At 34.9% G+C, this 13,841-nt stretch overlaps 1 long non-coding RNA gene across 1 annotated transcript in view; it reads left to right on the top strand.

Annotated features, from left to right (window-relative positions):
• The first annotated feature begins 276 nt into the window (after positions 1-276).
• The window catches only part of LOC106484205 (uncharacterized), a 27,969-nt gene continuing 14,404 nt past the window's right edge, over positions 277-13,841 (top strand). Inside the window, exons 1-2 of the long non-coding RNA XR_001292536.1 lie at positions 277-364; positions 11,686-11,768. This is a non-coding gene — a long non-coding RNA (uncharacterized lncRNA). The remainder of the gene's footprint in view (positions 365-11,685; positions 11,769-13,841) is intronic.

Here is a 13,841-nt window from a genome sequence, read left to right as displayed (position 1 = left end):
GGAGTACTTTATTTTTCCACAAGGAAAAAGAAAATTAGCTTGTATTTTGCTTGCTAGAGCCTTCTGCATTTTAATTCTGAACTCTGAATGAACATCAGAGAGGCCTTATGATGTTTTGCACAAAAGTGCCTGTGTTCATAGTTTTACTCAGGGCACCCAAAATAGCATGCAGTAAGCAGCGTCATACTGTGAGTTTTCAAAACTAAAAGCAGAAGTGACTTACTCTGGCAGGAAGCTGTAACTCCTAAAGCTTTCTAAGGATCTGTGAAGTAAAGAACTGCTTACTTCTTCTCTTCATCAGATGTTTAATCTGAATTTTAAGCTACTAATTTCTTTAAACCTTGAAGGCCCTGGAGTTACACAGGTAAGATCTTGATCTTTTTTTCTTCATTATCTTCACCAACTAAATTTAAAATATTTAGCTAGTTGTCTCTAGTCTAAATTCCAAGAAAGGCAAAGACAAAACTAGAAGCCACCCAAAACCTCTAGAGGGAGAAAACTACTTTTGTCTTCTCCTCAGAATCTAACTTCTACAGCTGTGGAAATCTAACTTACTAAGTTGGATTTACCAGATGAAATCATTACTAGACCTGGTTTTTGTACATTACACCTTGTACATTAAAATTTTCATGATGATTATCTATCTGTTCCTGCAAGACCCCCATCTCTAACAGATTATTTGTGAAGGTATCATCTACACTCACCTAAGTGGCTGTCATTAAAATGGGCTCACCATTTCTGAGGCTGACATCAAGATGACTGAAAAGTCGCCTGCTGTCTTACAGAAACACTTAGAAATGATTTTTTTTGTTTTAGCTTTACATGCACATTTCTGTTCCCATTTCACTTTAAAATCCCATATCTGGTAACTGAAATGTTTTTCATATCTCACACTGACACTCACACACACACACACACACACACACACACACACACACTTTGCTTTTATTGGATAACAAGTGTAAAATGACAAATAGTTAATGAGCAGGATGTTCAAACAATAGTGCAGTAAACTATCAAAATATTTTTTGCATGCTTCTTCTCTAAGCTTGCTACTAGGGGGTACAGCTACAATTTATTTTTCATGTTCAAACTCTCTGCTTAGACTATTTTCAAGATTAAAACACTAGACTATAGCCAGAGATGTTTAAAAAACTGTTGACTAGTCATTAAAATTCAAAATGTCCATCAGTTTGTTCAGTTTTACAAATTATCTTGGTATGAAACCTCTAGGAATAATATGGCTTTTGGACTATATCACTATTTTATGATAGATAGTAATTTAAATTCAGTTGTGGTCACAAATGCATTCTAGATAATCTACTTATAATTTATACTTGTATAAAACCCCCCCGCCAAAACTGTGGACTCAGTTGTAAAAGTTATATTGATACATTTCAACATTCCGCAGTTCTCTGCAAGAAGTATTAGACCAAGTATTTACATAAAATGGATAGAGAGCTGTGTCTGGAGTTCAGACTTTTTCACGGACTAAAAAATGTAACAGAATAACTACTAACAGACAATGAAAGTCTGTTCTTGGAATCATTTTTAAGTAAAAGATGAGAAGAAAGATGGATTTGCCCTCAAAATACTCTGAGAAAACTCACTTAAAATTGAAGAACAAAATTACAAATCTACAGAAAGCAGCACACTTAGAAAAAAAAATGTAACTAATGTAACTAATGTAACTAATGGACCTAATATTAGTTAATTTTTGAAGTTCTAATGCAAATTTTATATTCAGACCTGCTATAATGTAAAATATTTCACAACAAACTCAAAATACTTTATCTTTGTCTCAGAAATGGTTGAAAATTACTAACCAAAGAGGGAAATATTATCCAATTCCAGTACATCTTGATATTAAAATAATAAGACAGTATGTGATATGGTATATAGGCAGATTTTTAATGATGTCCACAGTTTAGGCTACCTGTTACTTTTCATTGTAGCCCTCTGGTTTAGTTGGTTTGATACATTATAACTCTTTGGGCTGAAATTTTCATTTTGTAGCCTTTGTATCAGTTTGGCTATAAATACTCCTGGAAGCTTCTTATTTAACTCTAATCAGGAAGATTTAGCTGGTTTTTTTTTTAGAATCGGTTTAATTGAAAATAGGTGGCTTTGCCAACGGCTCTAACAATACAATAGGTAATCCAGAATTACAGTGTTAATTCTGTTGCAGCTGAAAAATATTAGTCATATTTTACTCACATTGCAGTCACCAAAAGTTTTGATTTCTACCATAGGCAGTAAAGCAGGTACCACAACTATCCCTTAGTTTTCTCAGTATTTCAAGTACGTTCAAGCACTAAGTGCTCTTGCACCTATAAGATGCTAAACGGAAGAAAGACGTAAGGAAAGGTCTTTCTTATCCATCCCTTCAACCTGTTTACCCCACAAAATACTTGTTTCTGAAGATGAATTATTTTAGAGGCCAGAGACTATGGACTGTAGTCATCTGTTCTGACTACAACAGCCCTGAGTATTGTGGAAGCAGTTATGCCAGGTGCTGTCAAGCAGGCAAGATACATATGTTTTATAGAGGCAGTTAATGAGGACTGAGCAGTGTGAATAAGTCTTCCTGGGACGAAACTGGGAACATAAGCATGCTTTGGATGAACACATCCAGGTCTCCTGTTTGCATTCAAATGGCCTGTAGTATAAAAAGAATTACTATGCTAACAAGCTGCAGTTGTTAACAGTGTTTGCAAAAGGCATTGCTCCTAGGATTTTCATCATGGACACAGACATAGCAGAGACCTTGCATATGGAAGGTGATGTTAAATGAGGATCTCGCACTCACAGGCCACTGACCTAACGTTATGTAGTCCTCTTTTTGCGACAATAACATAGGAATCATTCAGATAAACAGCACAAAAATACTCAATTCAAAAAAACTAAAACCTCAGTAAAAGATTGTTCTAGTGTGTGCAAATATAATACTGCAACTGAAAATATGGCAATGTCTGAAATAAAATTGCTAAGATTATCTTCATGGAGGCCTATAAGTTATCTATATTCTGATGCAATGTTAATTATTTGAGGACACTCTTTTTTTGCATTGGCACTATTGGCATTTTTCCAACTTTGTGTGATAGACATTGCAACTTAAGAAATACTAACTAAACATCAGAAAAAGTGAGAACTATACTTACTTTTGCCATTTTAAGGTTTCCCTTTTTTACCTTTTACATGGTGCTATGACATGTTGGAAGCCAAAACCTACCCTACAAGAGTAAATTATTAAATAGAAATAAAAGAATAATTGAATTCAGTGTGACTGAGCACTGACTTGATGAATTTATTGTGATTTGGATCTAGGTAGGATAAAATCTCTCTGAAAAATCAACACTTTTCAGTATTTTACACATATTTAAGAAGACAGTCAGTGATAAATAGCATGGGTTTGAAATAGAAATTTAAAGTTCTTCTTGAAGTTTCATTCTTCTTGACAATTTTGTGTTTAACACTCTATTTTTGCAATTACATTAAACATGAATAGCAATTTTAAATGTCCTGCCCTCATTCACATGCAGTATAAAGAACATTTGTGGCTATTCATTGTCAGTACTTTTATGGTGTAGCCAATTGCTGCATTCTCTTTAAATAAAAGGTGTTAAAAGGGATAATGCTTGGCAAATGGAAAACAGACTATGGATAGTCTCTTTTCTTCATTGCATATACAGTACTTTCCCTGCAGAGAAACTTTTCAGAATGGTGAATAGGACATGTAGAATAATTGATGATAGGAACAATTTACATTGCAAAATGTTACATTTTTCATGTCTCACAGTTCATAAGTCTTAGTAGGATATCCTTCTATATAAAAGCCATCTTACAAAACTGGTCAAAAAAAAAAAAAGATAAAAAAGGTTCTACACAGGAAATTTCATTTACTTATTGTCTCTTTAACTATTTGAAATTGTTAAATCAGACAGCAGAATTGAAATTTAACAGAAGGTATGAAAGGGAGCTATATTATATATTACTTTCTAAATGGAGCATTGTTCACTGGATGTAGTCACAAGTGAACAGAACCCATTTCCTGAGAGTTTTACTCATGGTGACTAAACTTACATGAAAAAGTCAGAAAGATGAAAGATGTGAATCTCTGTTAAATCATTTATCTCTGATTTCTGGATGATTGGAAGCATCAATATTTCCATAAGTCAGCCAACAAACCACATAAATAAAGCAGAGAAAATCATGGCTTATCATCATGTTACAATTTATATAATCCAAAATACTCTAAATATTCTCTGCATATTTTGGGAAATTCTATTGCAAAGTCACATAAACATGCACGCCTGTACAGTGTCATGCTTTGTTATACGCTGGCATGAGGTGTATCAATGTGCAAACTGCTACAGAAGGTTTCTAGTGCCCTTACTCATTTGTATGTATTTGTGAGAAGACGGACAAAGACTAGAAGTAGTCATAACTTTGTTTTTTGAGTATTATTCATGACATTGGAGTTGATATGAAATGGGAAATTATCTCTATACAGTGTAAATTCCTTCTTTTTCTTTCCTTCAGATGAAGAACATAAAAAGAGGCCATGTTGCCCAAGAGTTCCTCATCATTGTGGAAGCCTTTATTCAGGCCTTGGTGGTGAAATTACATTTTTCCAGCAGAAAGAATTACAACAGAGTAATTCCATAATTAAATCAGAATTTAATTCATTGAGAAGGAGGCATAAAAAGGAAAAGGGACAGGATTCCATTTAAATTTAATGGGGTTTTCCCAACTCTGACTTTTTTAAAAAAATTATCCTTACATGTGTTTATTTAAAGTTAATTTGGGTCCTTTCTCACTGAAATTTCTCAACAGTGATCTCAGTGGTAACAGAGTTATCTTTAAAAAATGTTATGAGAAACTAAGATTTTTTACTCATAAAACTACAAAATGAGAGAGTTCCCTTTTGAATGATGAAAGATGATTAAGTTTTTTGTAACTGTTTTGATATTAGATAGCTTCAGCCATAGGATGTCTTCTAGGCTTGTGAAAATCAGTATCTTTTCTCCACAAAATCAGAAGCAATGAAAATAGCTAGTCTCCTCACACAGTCCTACTTTTCTTAAGGGAGAGAGGAAATGGTGTCAGTTAAAGACCCCCAAATTTTTACCATTCCCTATCTTTTTACAAAATATTATTGTTTCCATTTTTGCATGTCCTTTAAAAGGAAGGTGCTGTTAAAGGAACTGGTAAAGGATCCAAATTCTAGAGCATGGATTTAGGGTAAAGCACCTAAGTCCCAGATAAGAGGTACTGAGCAGTTGTGCTACCTCAGGAAGCGAGCTCTGACTATAGATCCATTCACAACATATTTCCCAGTCTTCCTGGCATCCCTCAGAGTGCATAGGAAATTTGAGGGAGAGGATGGAAGAAGAGAAGTATGTGTGCCAACACGATGCAGACTAAAACCCCTGCCTTTGCCAGCAGTTTGGAAAACAGTGGTAGTTTCAATTACTGCCTGTCCATCTTCAAAATACTGATCTCTCACTCTCTTTCTCCATGAGACGCAGATAGCTGTCGGAGAAGATAGAGGGCATGGTTGGTGCACTTTTTATGTATCACTGTGATATATATTGCTAGGCCAAAATTTACCCTTAACAGTAATTCCCAATGGTAGATGAGCTAGAATGATTTATGTTACTTTATATCCCACAATGTGCCCTTGGAAAATAAAAAGACGTTTCCAGACAAATTAAGATGACAACCAGCCTTACATAACAAAAATGTAGTAAGTGTATTGGTTTTCCCCTAACATCAAATTTAACATATAAATTGAATTTGTTTCAAATGCCAGATCATTAGATAGCTGGAGTACGTAGCTATTTTCATAAAAGACTGACCCATGAAATATATAAATAGCATTTGGAAATGTCACATAAAGATAAACTGTGCTGATTGCTCAACTTTTCATATGTGCGTTTTCAAAAGTGTGCTAATGTTTTAAAATTAGACCCATTTTCTGGTGCTTTACATGTGATATTCTACTCAAATACTCAGCTTTTTTTTTTTTTTTTTTTTTTTTTAAGTGATGATCTTAGAAAAGCTTTTCTTTCACTTGAAGATTAAGGGAAAACAGAATCTAGATGATAGGACTGTCATTGTTTAAGACCAATTTGACTGCATGGAGACTAAACAGACCCAGTCACCAAAACATTTTAATCATAACCACATGCAATTTGTTTGAATGACGTGACTCCCCTATCCCATGGCAGGAAAGATGGTGGTATCCCTGCAGTCTCCCCCACAAACACCCCTGCAGTCCCTCTCCCCCCAAACCCCTCAGTGCCTCTCCCCAGCATTCCCAGACCCCTCAGCTCCAGGCCAGGGCCGGGGCTGGGGCCGGGGACACCCCCCGGGACCTGCCCAGTCGAACCCCCTTAGCGTCCGCTCCCAGCTGCCGCTGGCGCCCTCGCCTACCCTGGGCCCTTCGGGAAGTTTCTCCCGTCCGCAGCTCCCGTAGCCCCCACGGGGCTGTTTGCACTGGAGGTGTCGCTCTGGGCTTGTCCCCAGGCTGCTCCCCGTCTTGTCGGGCTAACGCAGCCTGTGCGCCGGCACTGCTGTCAGCCAGGCCCAGCCCGGGCCGCGTGCCATGTGTCACATGCCATGATGACTGCATGTGGGAAGGTAGAAAATACCTCAAGAAATACCTCAATGCAATAAGCTAACGTATGGTGGTACTGCAAGCTGTATGTAACGGGGGGTTCTGTCACCTGCAGGTGTTTACCCCAGGTCAGATGCTGAAATGTCTGTTTTCAACAGGACAAATAAGTCAGTTCTTCAACTGCAATCATCAAAATTGCCCATAGGCCTATCTACATGCTCTTAATAATCCAGTGTTAACAAATTGATTTTTAATTAGCAAAAACTTTTTATACAAAAAATCTCAGGGCCTCTCCACATATTCTCCTACCTCTCTGTAAACATACCGCATATGTTTGAAGAATATGAAGTGTATGGATTGAATAACAAAGTTAGGTTGACTACCTACAGCAAGGCAAGAGGAAAAGATATTACCCAAATTTACTGTCTACAAGTAATGTAGAATGTATGAATCATTCAGATAAGCCCTGAAATATAAATTTATAATAATGTTTTTTACATATATCAGAGAAACTGGAAATGTAAATAATTCAGTGATGTGAATAATAGGCAAGTTGTCATAAATCCTTGCTCTTCTGTATTATTTTCTGCTAGGTAGCTTTTCCAAAATAAAAGCTGATTTCCAAGTGGAGCAGCACTGCTTAAGTCTGAGTTACTATAACCTGATTCAGTCCATTTTGTTTCAAAAGCAAACAAGGCAGCACAGCACAAAGTGTTGCATCATAAAAATGATAGACTATACTTGACTGTTACTAATTATAAACGTCAAAAAGAGGAAAAAAGCATACTTTTTCAAGAGGATATATGAAGCTAAACTCTGGTGTCATAATTTTGGTAGCATTTTACAGAAAGCAACTTGAGATTTCTAGGAATTTGCAATTTTTGTGTTTAGAATTGTTGAATTGTGTGGCTTTTTTTTTTTTTTAATTTTAATGTTGGTTATGCTAGAACAATGTTCGTTACACCTGAACTGGGGAAGTAAGATGAGCCTTTCACAGGCTCATGTAGAGAAAGCTATTGCAGGATGGACTGATTATCACTAAAAGACTGAAAAGCAACTTACTGGAGTATTGTATTCACTTATGAGGCATGAAAAATGTGAGTTTTAATACATACGTGACAAAAGCACAGAGAATTATAAAGCGCATAAATATAGAAAACTTAGTTTTGCTTTTTTGATAACCAAGAAAACATTTTTCTTTTATTTTTATACTATGAAATAGTATCTATGACGTACATATGATAGTATGATATTGTAGTAGTGTGACACTATTAGTATGATAATAATCATACTAATCATAAATCATACTAATCCCTTGGAGGGAAAATATTCTGATAATAATCTGTGATAAATTAGGGATTAAAAATACATGAGAAAAGGTTTCTGGGAGAATTTTTTTTATATATATATAATGGAAAATGTGAAGAAATATCGATTCCTCTGGTACTATATCCAAGAGTAACATTATCTACAAACAAAATTGTTTCTAGAAAGTACTTATTTTATGTTTCAACATCACTGTTTCTAGAATTTTACAGAATTCCAAACATTTTTTTAAGATGATATATCTATAAATTATGTTTGTTCTGGTGTAATTTACTTTAACAGAAATCATCCAACTCTACCAAAAATGCAGAATATATCTGAGACAGGAACTGAGAGCTATACTCCTAACATGATTTCAGAAGTGAAAAAACAAAAACAACCCAACCCCCCCCCCTTGCTCAAAAATAGAATATTTCTGTGAAGATGGTTATAATATAAAGAATGTAGTTCATCTGACCTGATTGCACATATCTAGTAGAAAATTTATTGGTTTAGGTTAATTATCAAGATCTTCTCTAGAGGGAAAGAAAGAGGGTGATTTGGACTATTTATCTTAGTTATCTTTCTTAAAATAGAATAAAATACAGATAAAACACAAACTTTCAATGTTTAAAATGATAAATCGAACCCCAAGAAAACATGAGAGCCTCAGGCTTTGTATTACTCAAAACACAAACACAAACCATGTCATAAACAGTACTCATTCGCAGGCATGGAAATAAAACATACAAACTCTTCGGTTAATAGCAGGCCTATAACATCTCTGACTGTGTAACAAACACTGTAATCTTTCATCTTCCAGTCACAATTTGTCAACAAAAAGAAGCTTTATTCCTTATTATGTTTTGCTCTTCCGGTAATAAAATTAATTTTTCCACCTCATTTAGCAGTTGTGGTTAGCAGGCACTGATTCTAGGAGTAGAAATAATTCACACAAATTGTACTAATAAAGGTAATATAAGTGGGATAAATAAAGCTAAAAAAATAGGAAAATGAAACATTTTGGTCATAGAGAGTTTGGCCAAGGATCTGATGTATCTTGTCAAAGCGGCAGTGGATACCTGTGGAGAAGCACTGGATATTTTTTACTCAGCAGAAACTGTGAATAAGTTTGATTTAACTGAGGCAGAGAGGCTGCAAATTGATTTCTTGATTCATTTAGGACACAGTAAGAGGTAGCATACAGAAAACCCTAGAGAGAAGAAGACAGCATTATTGTTTCCCTCTTTAATAGGTGTAAAAGGCTGAAAGTCTGTCAAGTGGCGGCAAGTTCATCTGTGTAAAAGACAATGCAAGGTATTTGCCAGTCGGACACATCGATTGCTTGATACAAGGCAGAACCATAGGTGACAGCCTCAGCAGCCCCTGATGGCTCGTGTCCTCCCGCAGCTGGGAGAATTAGATAACCAGCAGGTGCTGAGCTAGCCCAGCCCCGCTGCCAGTCACACCATGCAGCTCAAGCATGCAAGCTGCAGTCCAACTGCTGATGAATTACATGAGGTTTTATTAATCACAGCGTGGTCAGCCGTGCCGAGTGTTGCTCCACTAAGTTAACAGATCTAGTTCAAAATTAGTGTTAGGTGAAAATTATATATATTTCCACCCCTGTTTCAAGGGAAAAGGAAAAAAAAAAAAAAAAGAGAAAATGAATTTAAAGAACATGAGTCTTTCCAAGTTTTGAAAAAAAAAAAAGCTAAATAGTCTGTTTTTCATATGTGAAAAATGTCATTTGTATTTTGAAACAGCAACATGTTTTTAAGCTGTGGTAACAAAATGCCATAGAAACAATTGATAAAGAAGAGAAGCTAAATTAAAGGGGCCTGCTCTGAAGTCATAATGACTTAAAGACCTTTAGAGTGCAACCTCAACAATAGTTACTTTAGAAGTTCAGGTCTTCCCTACAAGTGAGCTAGCTATAGATATATATTCATAATTTGCATATAGATCTGTGTGTTTACCACCATTTATAATTTTTGTTTTTTAAATATAAAGACTTGATTGGGAGTATATGAAAAAAAAGAAAACTGAATTTGATTGCTTGTTCATTTAGATTGCATATAATTACTTAATTTGCAAACATAATTTGGTGAGGCAGGGGATTTTTTACAAGGTTACAGCCTGAATGTACAGTGATACTATACTCTATTAATGGTGTGCTAAAGAAATATAAGTTTTAGTCTGAGAAATTATTTTACACTTTGAACTTCTGAAGTACTTTAAAAATACAGTAACTGTATATATATAGATATATATAGTTTGTTCTTTGTTTATAATATTCATAGTATGCCCTAACTCTGCCATTTCTAGATCTCTGATAAAGAAAGCAAAATGGTGATACTTAACATCTTTCTCTTGTAACATTCCTGTGAGTTATACTGACGGGAGGGGAATCTTTTACCAGAATAACCATTTGCTGATAATCTTAGGCAAAGTCTGTAAAGTTTAACTTACTCCATTAAACTCTATCCAGTCAAAAAACTCTTTCTATAAAGAATAAGCAAGTTAGGAAGAATCTTGGTTATCAACTGTGCTTGATATCAAGTGGTTAGTCTCCATGTACTTTCTATTTCGTACTGGATATTGTGCAGAGCCAGTCTGCAATATTTAGATATCAGTTAGGATATTGTACTAAAGCCTATCAAAAGCCATTAGCTTGAAATATTAATTTCCCTGAAGTTCTTTTCATCCGTCTGCTTTCTTTTCTACATAGAAAACAAACAACTGAAGGAATATCGTTCCAACCTAGACATTATTTTTATTTTTGAAATATTGTCCTAGCATTCTAAAGAAGGGTGAGCATTTGTATTTAGATGTAATGAGATTCGCTGCAGTTCTTAGATTCTGTGCTAGGATATTCAACAATCTGAACACCATACATGGAGAAGCCCATGACCTGAAGACATTAACTTTAGCCTTGAACAGAAATAGTAGCATCTTTAGTAAGGAGCTGAGGCCATAAACATACTGCAAGCATCCCAGTCACTCTCCTACCTTATCACACCATTCCTGCCTTTAAACCTTCTCTTCTATTGTACTGACACAAGTACGAAATAACTTGGAAAAAAACAGGGGTTTTTTTTGTTTGTTTTGTTTTGTTGGTTTGCTCAATTCATAACATGCAAATTCTCAATTCATAGGTTCAAACAGCAAGAGAGGCTGACCACAGGCAGCAAATATGACTGTGATAGAAGAGTGGGAATAGGCAGTCTAAACTTGTGGTGCTACTGAAAAAAAAACCATGTTAAACTATACTTTTAGAAGGATTGCAGAAGTGTAAGGTAGTAATTTGAGGGGGTAAAAAGGGGCCTGCTTACAATTCATTTGCCAGTTAGAGCAAAAAGCACAGAAATTTTTTAATGTAAAATGATTTTCTGGTGAGAGCCAGTGGAGAAAGTGCTCTTCAAGGTGAAATACTTTCATTGCAGATGAATTATGTGGCCTGTTTACTGGATCAGTTCCTATTTCCACAGAGATGGTACTGTAAATCCAAATAGATTGAATTGCTATAATCCTGATAATAGATCATATTTTGTTTTAAGATTGCCTTTTCGCAAAGCCTACTTGTTCTCTATTTGATTCTTGCTGCAAATAGTTCAGCATCCAGTTTGACATCAATATTTGAAAAAAATCTACTGATACGATCTCCAGTTAAATACACCTTCTGCTGTGGATATGAACCAATTGTTTTGCTATGAGATATCCCTTATTCAAAATTTATATTATTCTCTATCTAACAGAGGAAGATAATCCTTCTAGACATTTCAGAGAATTTGACCAGCCTGGAATTTTTCAGCCTTCAAACAACTCAGAGTTCTTCAAGGTATTATTATTATGATGATTTTTTCAAGCTAATTGCAATTTTAAGCAATAGTTCTGTTCCATTTATTCATTTTAAATATTATGTGCATTCTCTAAAACTTGCCTTATATTAAGCAGAAAATAGTAAGACATCCTGAAAGGCAAATCAGAAGACATAAGATCCCTTACCTATTCCCTGTTCTAGCTGGCACGTTACCTCTTTTCTTTCAGAGAAAGTGTGTAAATATTTCATATACTTGTTTCTTTTAATTTTACTTATTTTTTCTTGACATTATTTCTCTTTCAGCAATGTGTAAAGTTAACACATTAGATTTATTAGTTACTCTATACACATTGTTTATTTTCTTGTTCACCTAAGAAAGTTTTAAACCCTTATATTTATTTTTTGGGAAAATTATACTTTCTACTCAGTGTTTTTTTTGTTTTGTTTTGTTTGTTTTTTAACATTACTATCCAAGCACTCTTTCTTGGATAACCATTCTGACCTCTTCCTAGAAAGTGTGATTTCTGTGCCATTCTTAAGATACCATAATACTATTCCAATATGCTGTCCTTGCTTTTATATTTTGCTTTTTATATTACTGCACAGCTGTGGGGATGAAATAGTACAATAATATAATAAGTATCAACAACACACATTTTGAATCATATTTCAGTTAAGGCTGAGGAGGTTACAAAAGTAATTTAAAGCAGAATGAGAGGGCAAACGTGCAGAATTTACCTTCATGGCTGAAAGTTATTGGCAACAACTGGAAGAACTCAAGACTAAAATATTTTTAGTGCTTTTGTACATCCTTTTTTTTTGTAGGAAAAACATAAGATCGGGGAGTAAGCTCAGTCTATCTCACTACACTAATTTTCAGGCAGTCATTTGAATATTTTCTGCTTAGCTTTTTTTAAACAAAGCTCTAGTGAAATTGTGATGCACCACTGAATGAAGTTTCAGGCAACAGTAATTGAGAACATCTTGCAAGAATCTATAATAGGACCCAAACAACAGGGAATGGTAGGAGATAGCTGGCATGACAAGAAATGTAAATCTAGTGGTAAAATCTAAAAGCATGATGAGCAGTGGAATTCCACCCAGAGAGAAATATAGTATCAATCTGCTCTTTGAATTAAATGTGCAGGGAAAATTTTCAGGTTCAACACCTTGCTGAAAGATGGCACTAGAATTAAAATGTATGAAAAGAATGAAATAAAGCAACATAAAATAAAATAAAGCTGTAGTTGCAATTCCCATCTGGGCTGTTCATTTCACACTTGCAGGATTAAAATGAATAACTGATGTACTCAGGAATCTCATGAAAAAGAGCTGCAGAATTCATTAATCTAGGGAATTAAATTATATAGCATTGGTTCTGTAAGGTGTTGAAGTTATAAGTAGATTCAATGATTAAAAGGTCTTTTCTATCCATTTACTAATGCAAAGTTCCAAGAGGATGTTTATGATATCTATATTTACCAGTGCTATTTAAGAAAGTTATAGTGCAGCAGGCCTGGTTGATGATTCTAATCTGCCCAATTGCTAAATGTTGCATAAGGCAGAAAACAAGGGGAAAGAGGGCAAAATTAAGTGGACTTAGAAAAATACATCTGTAATCTATTAGTGGGTGATCTCCATTCAATTCACAGTAAAAGATTTTCAGTTTGAGATCAAGAAGTTGAGAAACTGTGTCTTTTCTGAAGTAAGCAAATATATCATTATTTTTTATTATTTAGTTTCGACACATCCCATCTTGATACCGCCTAACACAACAGGTGACTATGCACACTCTTGTTTTAACACAACAGAATGCAGTACCCCTTAGTAAATCACACCGTGACATAATGATGTGATTCATAAAACATATTTCGAGAGACTTTTCATACAGTCTTGCTCCACAACCTGTTATCTGAGCAGCGTCCCTACAAATTGTATGCGTGAACTTGGAAAAATGACAACAGACTGCAGGCCAATTGTTTTTGCTGGATTGCAAAAGTGCCCTGTCCTCTGTTACTGTAAATCCACTCTATTTTAATGGAGTTTAACGGCTCATTTAGGGGTATTTCTTCAAAATGAACTATTAATAAA

Source organism: Apteryx mantelli, chromosome 2 (genome assembly GCF_036417845.1).
Source record: "Apteryx mantelli isolate bAptMan1 chromosome 2, bAptMan1.hap1, whole genome shotgun sequence".
Classification (NCBI taxonomy): Eukaryota; Metazoa; Chordata; class Aves; order Apterygiformes; family Apterygidae; genus Apteryx; species Apteryx mantelli.
This window is presented reverse-complemented; position numbering and strand designations above follow the sequence as displayed.